This window comes from Mustelus asterias, unplaced genomic scaffold (genome assembly GCF_964213995.1).
Source record: "Mustelus asterias unplaced genomic scaffold, sMusAst1.hap1.1 HAP1_SCAFFOLD_185, whole genome shotgun sequence".
NCBI lineage: Eukaryota > Metazoa > Chordata > Chondrichthyes > Carcharhiniformes > Triakidae > Mustelus > Mustelus asterias.
In genome coordinates this window covers 792043-811774 of record NW_027590183.1, presented here as the reverse complement: position 1 = coordinate 811774, position 19732 = coordinate 792043, and positions in this window count along the sequence as shown.

Below are 19732 nucleotides of genomic sequence, written 5' to 3'. Positions count from 1 at the left end.
TGTCTGCTGGTTTCCTTTTTTTGGAATAGAATCACTCAATCTGTGTCACATGAGAGAACAGATCCGCCAGAGGGAGTGGCAGTATTATCGCAGGAGAGTTGCTGGGAGCCCTCAGAATTGAACTTCTCGGGCAATGTCGTGCAACCCTGACTAAAGGACCTCTGGCCTGTTGTAGGGACATCTTTGGATACCTCACAGTTAGGATGTGAGGCCCCACACTGCATGTCAGACTTGACATGCTCAGACCTAGGAGGTTACGATGAAAATTTATGAAACTTTGTTTCGGCTTGAAGTAGGAATATTGAGTGAAGCTGTGAGGTTCACAGAGAATAAAGAAAAAAATAGGAAAATCATCCATGGATAAAGTAACTCAGTTGCATGATTACTGTCAGCACATGTAAAAGAGAGGTCGACAGAAGGTTTCGCGAGATGTTACAAACACTGAACAGTTTAATATTAACTACAGATAAACTGTTATCATTGCTAGAATGATTGGGAAGCGTTTATATCCCATTTCACATTGTTTAAACAGAAACGAAGAAGTATTGAAGGAAAGAATGAGGGGGTACATGGACAAATAGGGGATAGAGAGACTGGCTGGATTGTTCTTACGGAGAGCTAACACAGAGATACTGACCTCCTTGAACTTTCTAACCTATGAATCTATGGAACTACTGCACCAAAACTCGAGATTGTTCAGATTCCCTACATTAAAACAATGTAAAGGTGGTCACAATATTCTGGGCTCTTACCTTGAGCAGCCGTTCCCGCTCCTGGTTCCAGCAAGTCTGAACAAATTAGTATATTGGATTCAACCGTTTATCAAACACACCCTGGGTAAAGGTCAGTTACACACAGTCATAAATACGACCTTCAGCCTGATCAGTGCAACTCCTCACCACACCTTTCTCTTAATGTCAGCTGGGTCTGAATTAAACAGTATAATCTTACTGAATCATTTCAATAAATCCGGAATCAATTTAAACGAAGTCATTCGTTCTGTGTGCCTGAATAACAGAGAGTATTTTCCACAGAATCGTTAAGACCCACAGATAAATAGTCAGCAGTTGTTAGATGTTATTATCCACTGTATAACTTATCTATTATTTAATGAGGCAACTCTAGAGAGAACAAGGTTCAAAGAACAATGTACATTTATTGGGTTCAGACGGCAGATAATAGGAAAAACTAATCTCTCGCTTTGAAACATACTTGCTTTCAATCACTAAATTTAAGTGATGTTCAAAATAACGGACATTTTCAGCATTAACTACAGTGAATCTGTTTCAATTGGTGACAGGATTCAGAAACTTCTTATCCAATTTCACAGAGGGCTTCAAATGGCAAGGAATAAGGACTGCACCAGAAAGTCAAATATTTCACAATGTCGCTACGGTAAAATTTGATAATGGTTGCCACACAGCAGTCATAAACATGAACTTCAGCCTGCTCAGTACAATTCCTCATCACATTTTTCCCTAATTTAGTGCTGGGTCTGAATCACTCTTATTTTCATTTATATTAACTTATTCTGATAACTTACTGATCAAATTATAACAAAATCAGTCATTTTGCGTGCCTGTTGACAGTGATACCTCCCCCGGCACTTTCAGCCCGACAGAGAAACAGTATGCACTTGTTAGATTTGATGATTTCCTTATTTTATTACTCACTATATAATGTCTTTATTATTTGGCTATAAACGTCCAGAGAGAGCAATGTGCAAAGAGCATTGTTCCTTTATTGGGTTCAAACATCAGAAGGTAGGAAATATGTTGAAATACGTGTTAAAAAAAACTTTGCTTTTAACCATTAGATCTTTCATTCTATTTTGCTCCAATTCGATCTCCATAAACGGAATGTATTTGCATCTTGGCTCGATTTATCTCGGTATCAGGTTTCTATCATATTACCTCATTTATACAGTCTTGAATATGTGCAGTTTCCTTCATAAATTATTTTACCAACTAACAGTAGAGTAATGATTGGAGTGCCCTGGAGATGGTCCCTATTTCGTTCCATGCGATATTTCTGTTTGTTAAGCCTTAGCCATGAACAGTAATATTGCAAGTAGTTAATTTCAATATTTTGTTATTATTCTTGTCTGCCGCCTACACGTTTTGGAATGAAATTACTCAATGTCTATCCCAGCAGAGAGCAAGTCCACCAGAGACTTGAGAGGGAATACATCAAAATTGAACATCCCGGGATATTAGCCTGGAATGCTCATCCGAGCACCTCTGGGCCCAGGTGAGGACATCTTCAGATGACTCCGTAGTTCGGGTGCCCCGAATGTCAGACATTATTTTCTGACCCACAAGAAGTTATGATGAAATCATAATCCCTCCATGCCATACTTTCTCATAATGAGCTCCTTATAAATTACACACAAGTTCATTTTCAATTGATTTTTACCCTCTGATCATTTTAGATAAAGACATGAATTACATCGGGGCAGGACTGCGACTGCTGTCCTTGGAAGGTACTTGATAGAGTCATAGGCCATAAATCAATTTGGCAGGGGGATGGGAACCTATGTGACTATTCAGAGGTTGGGTCAGCAAGAACAAGTGGAAAATACAGCAAGAATAATAACAGTGAGAGGCAGATAAATCAAGAGCCAGAGACAGGTAAGGGCTCAGTAAAAATTGTAGGAACGGGTCAAGAAAAGTTAAAATGCTTACCTTAAGGTGTTGTACCTGAACGCGCGGAGCAACCCAAACATCATGGAAGAATTAGCTATGCGGATAGATGATATATTTCATATTGCAGACTCAATGCTCCGAGGTGACCAAGAATGGGAAATAAGCATTGAGGTGTAGTCGGTGTTTAGGAAGGAACGCCAGAGGAAGAGATGGTGGAGTTGCATTGTTGATTGAAGAAGTTATTGATATGATCTTGAGGAAACATATTAGCACAGATGGAGGGATATAGTTTGGGTAGATAGGATGAAATGTTTCCCCTCGTAGAGGGTTCAATAAAAAGAGAGGAAATATTTTACAAAAGGAGAAGGAACTTGAGGGGGGATTTGAGAAGAACTGTTTTCATCCAGAGGGTGATGGTAATCTGGAAACTCACTGCATGAAAGGGTGGATGAGGCGGGGGAACTCTCAACATTTCGGCATTTAGACGAACTACTGAAACGCCATAGCAGAGGTGGCTACAGGCCAATTGCTGGAAAGTGAAAAAAGAATAAATAGGTGCTTGATGGCCGGCAGAGACAAGATGGGCCAAACGGCCTCTTTCTGTGCTGTAAAGCAGCAAGAGTCTGTTACTCAATAACCCGATCCCCAACTTTCTGCCCATTTTAGTGAAGGCTTTTAATCAGCAATTCACAGACAGTCAGCTGACGAGCATTAACAAAAAGCTGCTGCCCCGATATATCTGAAAATTGCTCGACAATGGATTGACAATGTGATGCGATTTACAGTAAAACAATGCTAACCTCGGCCCGTGCAATCGCGCCGCTCCCTGGATTGAACTGACGTAAACTCATAAATCCCAAGGGCACCTGGCCTGTTATTTGTTTTGCATTTAATTGCTCTAAAAACTTGCTCTAAATCCTAAATTCGCTGGTTAATAATCAGGCGGGAATATATTTCGGTTCAGGGAACGTGCAACTCCAGAATCATTGTGCTAAATTTAGTATTCAACAGGCTGGGGATAATTTCGCACCTGAACATTCCGTCAGGAATTTGCACGAGTGTGAGCACTGGCAAATGTTTCACAGGAAAAGCAAAATCTTCATTTCCTGGGCTTCAACCTGATTTTTGAACTCGAATCTGGTTCCTCATTATTTTTCCTCGCCAATATTTCAAATTTCTGACCTCTGCAACTCACTTTGTCCCTTGAGCTCTCTCCAACGCCTCCCCAATTCCGCGCACTAAAGCAAAGCTCCGTTATTACATTTGAGTCAGCGATTCTTCACGAACCTAATTCCTTCTTCAGGATTGATTGAATCATGTGATCCGGGTATCGAGCTGTTAAGGAGACAAACGAACACGCCGAATCATAGGAACATGGGATAGAAGCAGGGATATGCCCCTGCGCCCTAAGAGCCTGGCCCGCCATTCAACATGGACTTGGCAGATTTGCTTATCGCCCCGACTCCACTGCCCTATCTGGCCTCCACAACGGTTGTCTCTGTTGTCGACAGGAAACCTCAGCGTTGAATAAATTCAGTGACCTTGCAATGCCCTCCAGGTAAGGAATTTCTCACTCATGCCGGTGAACATGGCATGCTCCCCTTCCAGGGAAACCAGTAGTAAACCTGGCCACAGAAAATGAGTAAATTGTCTGAAGGACAACCCCATCGAATCTTGACTTCCTGGAGCCAATAACAGCCTACAAGGCCAAAGCAGGAACGGGAGGGGCTTATCTCCTGTTACCGCACATCCTCCCCATCTTCACATCCACCACTCCCCCCTTCGCTTCATCTACTGCGGGTGCACTGAGATCGGAAACGGGGGCCAGAACTGCAAAAATTAACAAATTAACATGCTTTTCAGAAAACCAGAAAATGTGTGCAGTCAAGGTGAACTTCCCTTAAGGTTATTCCATGGAATCCTGAATGCCTCAAAATAAGCAAGAATTCTGAATGTGTGTGAACAGAAGCAACTGACAGCTCTAAGTGATTGCTCCTTGCAACATCCCTCCAACATAAGTCCACATGGTGAGGAGGATTCCGATAATTTGAACCCTCAAACTGGGATTGTGTCTTTCTGAATGACAACGTTGGGGGGTGGGGGGGGGGGGGGGGGGCGGTTGGGAGGAGTGAGAGCGAGGGAAAGGAGTGGACTCCATGGCAACATCCTCCCCAGGTTAAACACTGACTCCATTCTGCCTGGGGTCCACACTGTCTGAATACAGTGACTCCACTCCTCGCCGGGTTACACACGTTTTAATCGCACTAAGTCCATCCTCTCGGTTACACAGTGACTGATCCCACTGACTCTATCCTCCTCGGGTTGGACATTGTCTGATCTCAATGACTACATCTTGCCTAGTTAACAAACGTTATGATATTATTGGCTCCATTTACCTAGGGTCACATAATGTCTGATCTCACTGACTCCATCCTCCCCGGGTTACACACTGTCTGATCTCACTGACTCCATCCTCCCCGGGTTACACACTGTCTGATCTCACTGACTCCATCCTCCCCGGGTTACACACTGTCTGATCTCACTGACTCCATCCTCCCCGGGTTACACACTGTCTGATCTCACTGACTCCATCCTCCCCGGGTTACTCACTGTCTGATCTCACTGACTCCATCCTCCCCGGGTTACACACTGTCTGATCTCACTGACTCCATCCTCCCCGGGTTACACACTGTCTGATCTCACTGACTCCATCCTCCCCGGGTTACACACTGTCTGATCTCACTGACTCCATCCTCCCCGGGTTACACACTGTCTGATCTCACTGACTCCATCCTCCCCGGGTTACACACTGTCTGATCTCACTGACTCCATCCTCCCCGGGTTACACACTGTCTGATCTCACTGACTCCATCCTCCCCGGGTTACACACTGTCTGATCTCACTGACTCCATCCTCCCCGGGTTACACACTGTCTGATCTCACTGACTCCATCCTCCCCGGGTTACACACTGTCTGATCTCACTGACTCCATCCTCCCCGGGTTACTCACTGTCTGATCTCACTGACTCCATCCTCCCCGGGTTACACACTGTCTGATCTCACTGACTCCATCCTCCCCGGGTTACACACTGTCTGATCTCACTGACTCCATCCTCCCCGGGTTACACACTGTCTGATCTCACTGACTCCATCCTCCCCGGGTTACACACTGTCTGATCTCACTGACTCCATCCTCCCCGGGTTACACACTGTCTGATCTCACTGACTCCATCCTCCCCGGGTTACACACTGTCTGATCTCACTGACTCCATCCTCCCCGGGTTACACACTGTCTGATCTCACTGACTCCATCCTCCCCGGGTTACACACTGTCTGATCTCACTGACTCCATCCTCCCCGGGTTACACACTGTCTGATCTCACTGACTCCATCCTCCCCGGGTTACACACTGTCTGATCTCACTGACTCCATCCTCCCCGGGTTACACACTGTCTGATCTCACTGACTCCATCCTCCCCGGGTTACACACTGTCTGATCTCACTGACTCCATCCTCCCCGGGTTACACACTGTCTGATCTCACTGACTCCATCCTCCCCGGGTTACACACTGTCTGATCTCACTGACTCCATCCTCCCCGGGTTACACACGGTCTGATCTCACTGACTCCATCCCCCCCGGGTTACACACTGTCTGATCTCACTGACTCCATCCTCCCCGGGTTACACACTGTCTGATCTCACTGACACTGGCTATCTAGATAAGTCTTAAACGTTCCCAGTGTGTCCGCCTCCACCACCTTGCCTGGCAGCGCATTCCAGGCCCCCACCACCCTCTGTGTAAAATGCGTCCTTCTGATATCCGTGTTAAATCCACCCCGCCCCATTCCCCCCTCACCTTGAACCTATGACCCCTCGTGAACGTCACCACCTACCTGGGAAAAAGCTTCCCACCGTTCACCCTATCTATGCCTTTCATCATTTTATACACCTCTATTAGGTCTCCCCTCATCCTCTGTCTTTCCAGTGAGAACAACTCCAGTTTACCCAATCTCTCCTCATAACTAAGCCCCTCCATACCAGGCAACATCCTGGTAAACCTCCGCTGCACTCTCTCTAAAGCCTCCACGCCCTTCTGGTAGTGTGGCGACCAGAACTGGATGCAGTATTCCAAATGCGGCCGAACCAGCGATCTATACATCTGCAACATCAGACCCCAACTTTTATACTCTATGCCCCATCCTATAAAGGCAAGCATGCCATATGCCTTCTTCACCACCTTCCCCACCTGTGACGTCACCTTCAAGGATCTGTGGACTTGCACACCCAGGTCCCTCTGCGTATCTACACCCTTTATGGTTCTGCCATTTATCCTATAGCTTCCCCCTACATTATTTCTACCAAAATGCATCACTTCGCATTTATCTGGATTGAACTCCATCTGCCATTTCTTTGTCCATATTGCCAGCCTATCTATATCCTTCTGTAGCCTCTGACAATGTTCCTCACTATCTGCAAGTCCAGCCAATTTCGTGTCGTCCGCAAACTTGCTGATCACCCCAGTTACACCTTCTTCCCGATCGTTTATATAAATCACAAACTGCAGAGGTCCCAATACAGAGCCCTGCGGAACACCACTAGTCACAGGCCTCCAGCCGGAAAAAGACCCTTCCACTACCACCCTCTGTCTTCTTTGACCAAGCCAGTTCTCCACCCATCTAGCCACCTCCCCCTTTATCCCATGAGATCCAACCTTTTGCACCAACCTACCATGAGGGACTTTGTCAAACGCTTTACTAAAGTCCATATAGACGACATCCACGGCCCTTCCCTCGTCAACCATTCTAATCACTTCTTCAGAAAACTCCAGCAGGTTAGTGAGGCATGACCTCCCTCTCACAAAGCCACGCTGACTATCGTTAATGAGTTCATTCCTTTCTAAATGCACATACATCCTATCTCTAAGAATCCTCTCCAACAACTTCCCTACCACGGACGTCAAGCTCACCGGCCTATAATTACCTGGGTTATCCTTCCTTCCCTTCTTAAATAACGGGACCGCATTAGCTATCCTCCAATCCTCTGGGACCTCACCTGTGTCCAGCGACGCGACAAAGATTTATGTCCGAGGCCCAGCGATTTCATCTCTTGTCTCCCTGAGCAGCCTTGGATAGATTCCATCAGGCCCTGGGGATTTGTCAGTCTTTATATTCTCTAAAACACCTAACACTCCCTCCCTTGTAATGGAGATTTTCTCTAACGGTTCAACATTCCCCTCCGAGACACTCCCAGTCAACACATCCCTCTCCTTTGTGAATACCGACGCAAAGTATTCATTTAGGATCTCCCCTACTTCTTTGGGCTCGAAGCATAATTCCCCACTTTTGTCCCTGAGAGGTCCGATTTTTTCCCTGTCAACGCTTTTGTTCCTAACATATGAATAAAATGCCTTGGGATTCTCCTTAATCCTGTCTGCCAAGGACATTTCGTGTCCCCTTTTTGCCCTTCTAATTCCTCGTTTGAGTTCTTTCCTACTTTCTTTGTATTCCTCCAGAGCTCCCTCCGTTTTTAGCTGCCTGGACCTATCGTACGCTTCTCTTTTCTTTTTGACCAGTCCCTCAATTTCCCTGGTTATCCACGGTTCTCGAATCCTACCCTTCCTTTCCTTCTTAAGACTGATACATTCCCTTCATTGTATACACAGAGTGGGATAGAACAGGAGTCGGCCCTCGCACATGCAGTACCACTCAGTTAGATCAGTATTCTACGCTATTTGCACAGATGGGTATTGAAATCCAACATATAATCAGCTAAAGAATCTCTTGGAAATTGTCAGTTACCAAACTGAAGCAAGTCCGATTTCCCACCAACCAAAAAGGAAACATCCAAATTATTACAAGTAATCATATATCTCATTACCTAAGTCTCTCTATTACATTTCATATACCGCCCAACTAATATTATCACCACCGATGTAAACTCGACAAAAGGAACCGGCAATAGTGAAGCAATTAAATGCTCCCCGCTGTTTTTCTGTTTGATTATACATCACCGTTGTAAAAAAAAACAAGCTGCGCTATTTCCTTATGCGACCGGTTATAACAATGGTGCTTCATTCTAAATTGCATTTTTTGTTGTTTTTGTCATTCATTACTTTGTTTCTTTTCAATCCATTCGACGTCTCATTTCTTTTGTATCATTATTGGGCGATGTGGCATCTTCGAGGCCAGGAAATCATCATATTGATGGAATGTCAGAGAGGGAACTGAACATTCAGACCCTGGAAATCAATGTTATCATTGGTTGTTCCATGTCTCACCTCCATTTTCGAGGCATTGCTAAAGAAAATCGTGAATGCAAAAATATCGACATCAGCCTTGAAAGTCTAATTGTATCAGCTTGCACAGAGCTCTTTTGGCCGCTAACTACAGATTTCTGCAACTCTTTTTCCAAAGAAACTTAGTCCGGTATAATCTAGCTCTAATTTAACATGAAATCAGCATGGCCTTCATTCGCTATCACATGAAATAGTTTATTCCCGACATGGTTACATGATAACTTGATCAGTTCTTAATCAGCTGAAATCTATTCAAAGCAAAACAGTTTATATGCTCTATGCCATTGAAGTCCAAGAGTGAATCGGCTGCAACAAGTCTGACCTTGCTTTTCGGGTTTAACGGGCATAGTTTTAGACTGGGAATGAAGCTTGTGGCAAGATAATCAACAAAAGGGAAATGGCTACTTCAAAACTTTCTCACCAATCTACCAGTTTCCGATCTATCTGTCCATGATATTATTTGCGGTAGTGACGAACACTCAGTCCTTGTGGAAATCGGAAATCGCCTATAAGTTTACAATAGCCTGTATCGTCATTTGAGGCACTATCAGTGTACTAAGTGGGATATGTTTTGAACAGATCAATACTCTCAAGATTGGGCATCTCTGACGTATTGTTGTCCATCATCACAAACATAATTTTGTCAACGAACGAACTGTAACCTCAAAGCCCTTCACGGCCCCACTTTGATCTTGTCACTGAGCCAGGGGATCAATCCCGGAATAACAAAGTGTTCAGGAGAGCATGCGAGGAGTCGCACCAGGTCCACGTCAAAGTGAGGTGTCAACATTGTGAAGCAACAAGATGTTGAGTCACATGACCCAAACCTATACCGGCATCACCCTGAGGTTTCTCACATCACAGAAGCCGGTCTTCAGGAAACTTAATTCGCTGCATGTAATACATATTTTCTGAAGTGGCTGAACATATTAGATACCCCAAAATATATGTGCTCTAACAAAAATGCACCATTCTGTCTGTTATTATAGTCAACAGCTTCCATGGAGTACTTGGGCGGTTGACTTTGTGTTTCGTCATTGGGGGAGATCAGTGCGCAATTCCCAGGGATAGTGGTCAATTGGAGGGTGAGATAACAATGGAGGCTGTGGCGGTGGTTAGTAAGGATCTCGTGGTCAGGTGGTGAGCCATGGGGTGGTCAGTGGGGGAAGATAGTGGAAGCCAGGATTTCAGAGATCACTGGTGGATGTTGTACAGTGAAAGTCAGTAAGGGATGTAGCTGGAGGGAATTCTCAGAAGATAGGTGGGTAGATCAGGGTAGAGCCATAGAAAAGATGCAACCCATATTGACCATGCAAGTCTGAGGACACGCAGGCATCCTTTCCAATCCTGCAATTAAGACGCAGATCCGCATAGCCAACTCGGATAGCGAATTCCAGACATCCACGACCCTGAATCAAACAGATTATCCACATGTCCCCTCTAAACACTCTGACACTTATCATGAATCTATGTCCCATGGTTCCAGGATTCTCCACAAAGAGAATCAATTTTATCCTCCATAATCGTAGAATCCTACAGTGCAGAAAGAGGCCATTCGGCCCATCGAGTGTGCACCAACCACAATCCCACCCAGGCCCTATCCCCATATATTTACCCACTAATCCCTCTAACCTATGCACCCCGGGACACTAAGGGGCAATTTAGAATGGCCAATCAACCTAGCCCGCACATCCTTGGACTGTGGGAGGAAACCGGAGCACCCGGACGAAACCCACGCAGACACGGGGAGAATGTGCAGACTCCACACAAGCAGTGACCCGAGCCGGGATTCGAACCCAGGTCCCTAGAGCTGTGAAGCAGCAGTGCTAACCACTGTGCTACCGTGCCGCCCTATCTCTATATAATCTATCTCTTCCCCTCATCATTTTGTACACCTTTGTTCCAAGGAAAGTAACCACAATCGGTTTAATCTCTCCTCATAGCAACAGTGTTCTCGCCCTGGCAACATTCTTGTGAACCTCCTCTACATTCATTCCAGAGCAATTACGTTCTTACTGTAATATGGTGACAAGAACTGCACGCTATATTTCAGTTGTGGCCTCAGCAGTATTTTGTCCAATTCCAACATTACATCTTGACTTTTACATTCTATACCTCTGACAATAAAGGAGAACATTCCCTATGCCTTCTTTACAACCTTGTCGACTTGAACTGCTGCATTTAGGCTCAGCGTACTTGTACACATATTCCCATATATTGGGTAATCTCCAAAACTGCTTTGCCTCCCTAATTGCATGACTTCACACTTCTCCGTGTTAAAATCCATCTGCCACTTTACCGCCTGCTCCACCAACCCATCTATATAATTTCGAAATTATAGCTACCCTCTACACTATTCACTGCTCGGCCAATCTTTTTGCCATCTGCAAATTTCCAAATCGTGCCGCCACTTTCATGTCCACATCATCAACATGTAACACAAACAGTAAGTGGTCGCAAAAGCGAGCATTGTTGAACTTTTTATCCAGTTTGGCACATTACGCTGTACACCATGTGTTTTAACACTTTTCACCGACCTGCCATATGGGACCTTGTCAAACGCCTGGCTAAGTCCCGTGTACACAACATACACAGCACTACCTTCATCAGCCCTTCTTGTCATGTCCTCAAAGAATTCAATGAAATTCGTGAGGCAAGATCTTCCTTTGACAAATGCACGTTGACCATCCCTGACAAGTCCGTGCCTTTCTACATCTCAATTAATCCGCTCACTCAGGATTATTTCTAATAATTTGCCCACCACCAATTTAAGGCTAACTGGCCTATAATTGTTTGGCATTTCCCTCGACACCTTTTTTAAACAATTGAACAAAGTTCAAGTGTTTAACAAAGGAATGGGGCGGCACGGTAGCACAATGGTTAGCACTGCTGCTTCACAGCCCCAGCGACCTGGGTTCGATTCCGGGCTTGGGTCACTGTCTGTGTGGAGTTTGCACATTCTCCTCGTGTCTGCGTGTTTTTCCTCTGGGTGCTCCCGTTTCCTTCCCACAGTCCAAAGGTATGCGGGGTTAGGTTGATTGGCCAGCTAAAATTGCCCCTTAGTGTCCTGAGGGTTAGAGGGATTAGTGCGAAAAATATGTAGGGATATGGGGGTAGGGCCTGGGTGGGATTGTGGTCGGTGCAGACTCGATGGGCCAAATGGCCTCTTTCTGCACTGTAGGGTTTCTATGATTCTAAGTTTGCGTTTCTGCAGCCCTCAGTTAGCTCCTCTATCTCTAGTGATGATTGGAAAATCGTTATCAGAATAGTGAGTGAGATGTTGGCTCGGCTGAGGAAGATGGGCTGGAATTCTGTGGTATGTTGGGTGGTTGTAGGTGGGTGCACTGAGCTGCAAGCGAGGAGGTGTGGTATTCATCAGCTTGTGGGGGGAGGGGGGCAGTTATGTTGCCCTATTCTGGATGGAGGGGCTAATCTTGTGGCAGAGTGAAATCGTTTTGTCCCATGGAACTCCGAGAGGTTAGTGCACAGGTCACGTGGTGGGAATGGGGTTGGAGTGTAGCGTGGGACCCATGGGGAATTTTAGGCCTTTGGGTGGTCAAGGAAGTTGCGAGGGGGACGGGTGGTCAGGGGGATGGTCAGTGGAAGGCTTGGATAGGAGGTGTTCAGTGTGGTGTTGTCAGATGGTGAAAAAAGTTGCTATGGGGTGTCATACTTTAAATGGCTTCGTTACTTGGTGGAGATCGGTCAGATTGTCAGCCGGGTCAGTCAGCAGGGCAGTCAAGTCTTTAGAGGGTGGTCAGTGGGGAGGCGGGCTGCAATGGGATGTTCAGATGGTCTGGATGATCAGTGGGTATACTGGTCAGTAGTGAATGGAGCTCACTGGCATTTAGTCAGCGACGAGTTGACTCGGGGGTAATTAAATGTGTGGTCCTGAGGAAGGGAGGTGGGGTTTACTCGAGGGGCTCATAATAGCTCACGTGGTAGCGTCTGGGTAGGCGGGCGTGGTCTGTTGGGGCCGCACGGAAGACAGTCAGAGGTGCTCTGTAGATCAGGTGGTTTTCCGTGGGATCCCGTGGAATGTTGGTGGTTTTGAAGTCAGGACAGGGGGAGGGCAACAGATGTTATGTGGGTTTGGCCAGAGGGGATCGAGGGGAGTTTGGCCAGAGGGGATCGAGGGGAGTTTGGCCAGAGGGGATCGAGGGGAGTTTGGCCAGAGGGGATCGAGGGGAGTTTGGCCAGAGGGGATCGAGGGGAGTTTGGCCAGAGGGGATCGAGGGGAGTTTGGCCAGAGGGGATCGAGGGGAGTTTGGCCAGAGGGGATCGAAGGGACATTCAAAATGTTCGGAAGTTAGATGTGGAATAACATAGAGCGTCATGGTGGTAAGACAGGATGCCATGGATTGCCAGTGAGTAGTCAGATAGGAGGGTGGGGGTTTCAAGGAGGCAGTCCGTTGTTCCTATTGGATTATTCGATATTGATGGGTGGTCTGTGGATCTATCGATCTATCGATCACCATGTCATCGATAGATGCCTCAGTAATATAGTTACATCTAAGTGTGAAGTGGATTAAATTCTTCTAAATTTGTCTAAGTGATGACTACTTAAGGCAGTCTGAACATTAATCGGAAGTTCGTAATTTACATCACAAAGTCTGGTGGTTCCATCACAGGGCGATGGCTCAATAAAAGATTGAACTTCTCGGGCAATTGTCACACAGGTTTTACCGGGGGAACTCTGCGCCGTAGCCGCGGTGTCCCCAGCATCTTTTTGTTTTGGGGTCTGCCCAATTCGGATATCTCAGAGCCCGAAAAGTATGAGCCGGAATTGAATGAAGATAACCTAAAACACTGGTTCAGCCTTAAGCCGGAAGAAAGAGTTGAACATTGGACACAGGGTGACAAGGAAGGCGGGATATTTGGGCCAGATGGATTGATCTTGCACTGTCCGGCACAGGCTCGCTGACGTTCTTCAGTGCTGTTAACCATTCAATAAATCTACTGGACCACTCTGTAAAATGCCACAAAGGCTCATGTTTCTTAAATCTCTGTAATAGTTGTTAGTATATTCTGGGTTCTTACCTTATGCTGCGGTTCTTGAATCTGGTTCCAGAGAGTCCTGATAAATTAGTGTACTGCTTACAGCAGATTATCGAACACACCCTGGGTAAAGATTAATTACATATTACAGTCATAAACAAGTCCTTCAGCCTGATCAGCACAAACCAGTAACACATTGTAATTTTATTTAGAGCTGGATCCGAATTAAATGGCGTATCATTTTAATTGAATTATTCTGATTATTCACTGATCAATTTTGACAAGGGTGTTCATTTTGTTCCCTGTTGATAGTGATTACATTTCCCCTGCTGTTTTAGACACACAGTCTACATTTATTGGCTGTGATGTTTTTTTTCTCTTTTTATTACCTACTGTGTAACGTCTTTATTATTGGACTATAAACTTTCAAAGAGAGCAAAGTTCAAAGTTCAAACATGGTTGCTTTATGGGGTTCAGACACCAGGGGATAGGAAACACTGAGCTCGACCGCTGAAATATATTTGCTTTCAATCGCTAGATTTTCACTCCATTTTGCTGCAATTCTATCCGTGTAAATGCTATTTATTGATATTGTTGATCCATTAATCTCGGTACCCAGGCTTCTATCATATTCCACTGCCCTGAACTTGTGCATTTTCCATCATAGATTATTCTCCCAGCTTCAGTAGATTAATGAGGAGAATGTCTTAGAATGGTCTCCAGTTGGTTATCTGCGCTTTTTTTTTGTTTACAGCCTGAGATGTGATCAGAAATATAGCACCTAATCAGCCTCAATATTTGGTAATTGGCTTTGTCTGCTGGTTTCCTTTTTTTGGAATAGAATCACTCAATCTGTGTCACATGAGAGAACAGATCCGCCAGAGGGAGTGGCAGTATTATCGCAGGAGAGTTGCTGGGAGCCCTCAGAATTGAACTTCTCGGGCAATGTCGTGCAACCCTGACTAAAGGACCTCTGGCCTGTTGTAGGGACATCTTTGGATACCTCACAGTTAGGATGTGAGGCCCCACACTGCATGTCAGACTTGACATGCTCAGACCTAGGAGGTTACGATGAAAATTTATGAAACTTTGTTTCGGCTTGAAGTAGGAATATTGAGTGAAGCTGTGAGGTTCACAGAGAATAAAGAAAAAAATAGGAAAATCATCCATGGATAAAGTAACTCAGTTGCATGATTACTGTCAGCACATGTAAAAGAGAGGTCGACAGAAGGTTTCGCGAGATGTTACAAACACTGAACAGTTTAATATTAACTACAGATAAACTGTTATCATTGCTAGAATGATTGGGAAGCGTTTATATCCCATTTCACATTGTTTAAACAGAAACGAAGAAGTATTGAAGGAAAGAATGAGGGGGTACATGGACAAATAGGGGATAGAGAGACTGGCTGGATTGTTCTTACGGAGAGCTAACACAGAGATACTGACCTCCTTGAACTTTCTAACCTATGAATCTATGGAACTACTGCACCAAAACTCGAGATTGTTCAGATTCCCTACATTAAAACAATGTAAAGGTGGTCACAATATTCTGGGCTCTTACCTTGAGCAGCCGTTCCCGCTCCTGGTTCCAGCAAGTCTGAACAAATTAGTATATTGGATTCAACCGTTTATCAAACACACCCTGGGTAAAGGTCAGTTACACACAGTCATAAATACGACCTTCAGCCTGATCAGTGCAACTCCTCACCACACCTTTCTCTTAATGTCAGCTGGGTCTGAATTTAACAGTATAATCTTACTGAATAATTTCAATAAATCCGGAATCAATTTAAACGAAGTCATTCGTTCTGTGTGCCTGAATAACAGAGAGTATTTTCCACAGAATCGTTAAGACCCACAGATAAATAGTCAGCAGTTGTTAGATGTTATTATCCACTGTATAACTTATCTATTATTTAATGAGGCAACTCTAGAGAGAACAAGGTTCAAAGCACAATGTACATTTATTGGGTTCAGACGGCAGATAATAGGAAAAACTAAACTCTCGTTTTGAAACATACTTGCTTTCAATCACTAAATTTAAGCGATGTTCAAAATAACGGACATTTTCAGCATTAACTACAGTGAATCTGTTTCAATTGGTGACAGGATTCAGAAACTTCTTATCCAATTTCACAGAGGGCTTCAAATGGCAAGGAATAAGGACTGCACCAGAAAGTCAAATATTTCACAATGTCGCTACGGTAAAATTTGATAATGGTTGCCACATAGCAGAGTCATAAACATGAACTTCAGCCTGCTCAGTACAATTCCTCATCACATTTTTCCCTAATTTAGTGCTGGGTCTGAATCACTCTTATTTTCATTTATATTAACTTATTCTGATAACTTACTGATCAAATTATAACAAAATCAGTCATTTTGCGTGCCTGTTGACAGTGATACCTCCCCCGGCACTTTCAGCCCGACAGAGAAACAGAGTGCACTTGTTCGATTTGATGTTTTCCTTATTTTATTACTCACTATATAATGTCTTTATTATTTGGCTATAAACGTCCAGAGAGAGCAATGTGCAAAGAGCATTGTTCCTTTATTGGGTTCAAACATCAGAAGGTAGGAAATATGTTGAAATACGTGTTAAAAAAAACTTTGCTTTTAACCATTAGATCTTTCATTCTATTTTGCTCCAATTCTATCTCCATAAACGGAATGCATTTGCATCTTGGCTCGATTTATCTCGGTATCAGGTTTCTATCATATTACCTCATTTATACAGTCTTGAATATGTGCAGTTTCCTTCATAAATTATTTTACCAACTAACAGTAGAGTAATGATTGGAGTGCCCTGGAGATGGTCCCTATTTCGTTCCATGCGATATTTCTGTTTGTTAAGCCTTAGCTATGAACAGTAATATTGCAAGTAGTTAATTTCAATATTTTGTTATTATTCTTGTCTGCCACCTACACGTTTTGGAATGAAATTACTCAATGTCTATCCCAGCAGAGAGCAAGTCCACCAGAGACTTGAGGGGGAATACATCAAAATTGAACATCCCGGGATATTCGCCTGGAATGCTCATCTGAGCACTTCTGGGCCCAGGTGAGGACATCTTCAGATGACTCCGTAGTTCGGGTGCCCCGAATGTCAGACATTATTTTCTGACCCACAAGAAGTTATGATGAAATCATAATCCCTCCATGCCATACTTTCTCAGAATGAGCTCCTTATAAATTACACACAAGTTCATTTTCAATTGATTTTTACCCTCTGATCATTTTAGATAAAGACATGAATTACATCGGGGCAGGACTGCGACTGCTGTCCTTGGAAGGTACTTGATAGAGTCATTGGCCAGGCTTTAAATCAATTTGGCAGGGGGATGGGAACCTATGTGACTATTCAGAGGTTGGGTCAGCAAGAACAAGTGGAAAATACAGCAAGAATAATGACAGTGAGAGGCAGATAAATCAAGAGCCAGAGACAGGTAAGGGCTCAGTAAAAATTGTAGGAACGGGTCAAGAAAAGTTAAAATGTTTACCTTAAGGTGTTGTACCTGAACGCGCGGAGCATCCCAAACATCATGGAAGAATTCGCTATGCGGATAGATGATATATTTCATATTGCAGACTCAATGCTCCGAGGTGACCAAGAATGGGAAATAAGCATTGAGGTGTAGTCGGTGTTTAGGAAGGAACGCCAGAGGAAGAGATGGTGGAGTTGCATTGTTGATTGAAGAAGTTATTGATATGATCTTGAGGAAACATATTAGCACAGATGGAGGGATATAGTTTGGGTAGATAGGATGAAATGTTTCCCCTCGTAGAGGGTTCAATAAAAAGAGAGGAAATATTTTACAAAAGGAGAAGGAACTTGAGGGGGGATTTGAGAAGAACTGTTTTCATCCAGAGGGTGATGGTAATCTGGAAACTCACTGCATGGAAGGGTGGATGAGGCGGGGGAACTCTCAACATTTCGGCATTCAGACGAACTATTGAAACGCCATAGCAGAGGTGGCTACAGGCCACCATCTAAGATACTGTGATTCTGTCCATTAAGTGTGCAGCATCAGACTCGTGTACAGGTTTACTGGACGAGAGAAACGTACTGTTTTGGTTGATCCATGTGACGAAGAGGGAATGTGAACATTCAGGTCAGCTACCGGGAGACAAGAGAAGCACAATTGTGTGTTCTCAATCCTGGAACTTTCGGATCAAATGAAAATGATTGACTCATTCCCAATGAGTCAATTATTTTCATCGTTGAAATAATTGAAGAATTGGAGTTAAGGGATACTTGAGCACATTCTTTAGCTGCTCTCTGAACATTGCCTGTGTAACGGCATAAATAGCAGTGTTCGTGCAGCAACTCAGGAGTTGCAACATCAATCCCAATTCCTGAGAAAATGCATCTAACCATATGTGCCGATATCCGAAGTAATACATCCGCCACTATATAGAGTAAACCATTAACATTGCCCATAAAAGGATGAAATTTGCCGATATAACAAACAATAAAATGATGGATTTCCTTTGGCTCTCCATCTCAAGGTCTCTGGGGCTTTCGCGACTCTTGTTCTTTCGGAGTCTCTTGCGGGCTCTGCTCCTTACTACAATGTGCCTGAAGGTGAAAACATTGAGTACCAAAATGACGATAAATGGGACACATGGGTTCAAAAGGTTGTGCAAGAACACAACAGTCCCCCAGACTGGAGAGAACAAAACATAATTCGGGTACTGGCAAAACCAAGGGATGTTCCTCAACCTATATGCACCCTTCAGCATAAGGGGCCAGAAAATGTTCTTTGAACAGCTCATCACAGTCACTGTTCCCAGCACGACAGCCGCCGTTTTCTCGCTGCAATATTTACTTCTCAGTTTTTGGGAACAGATGGCCACAAATCGATCAAAGGTGAAAGTAACGGTGAACCAGACAGAACAGTCAGTAGCTGCATAAAGCAGAACGGCGTGGACATTACACACGAGAATATACTGCAGGAAAAGAAAGTGTTCCCAATAAACACTTGGAATGTGTCTCAATATCAGACCGAGGTGAATGACCAGTAGATCCGCTGCTGCCATGGTCACGAGGTGAGAAGTGACACATTTTGAGAGACCACAGTTTCTGAATTTCAGGACCACCATCGTGACAATGTTCACTATAAGGAATGGAACCAAACAAGAAAATTAAGCTTTGAGCCTGGAAAATAGTTAACAGTTTGATTCAGGTGTTATTGCATGTGCTGCGAAATTTTGAAATACATTAAAATGTTAGAGAACAAACCGAAAGATCTGCAATGCTGCGGAAGAAAGCAAAGATTCGGTAACGAAAGTTGGAACACAGTCGGGAGGATACCACAAGTAAGGGTTGTCCACAGGCCATGGGGAACCCAGGAGCAATATGAGATCTATTCATTACAGTGTGATCAAGATGTGTTGATGGAAGGAATCGGGGAAAGCTGTACCTTCGGTGAGTGACCAGATCTTATGGTTGTATTACCGACAAGGACGCCTGTTGCACAAAACATTTTTTTCCAACTTCACTAACACCAGGAGTACGTTGTATTTCTCGGAAAGAATGTTAAACCCTTCCAGTGGTATAATTGCAGAACAGTCACAAAACAGGCGTCCATGCGAACTTCGACATGAAACGCGAGCTTTACAATTTGCTCATTGCAAAACCAGAAAAAAAAAACGTAACGAAAGGTTTTTCTCAAAATTACATTTGATCAAGCCATATCCAGGAATTTAACATGCGTTTAGATTATCAGAAGGGCTGAACATAAAAAAGTCACTTATTTCCAGTCTGTAATATAATGCATGAAATTGTTG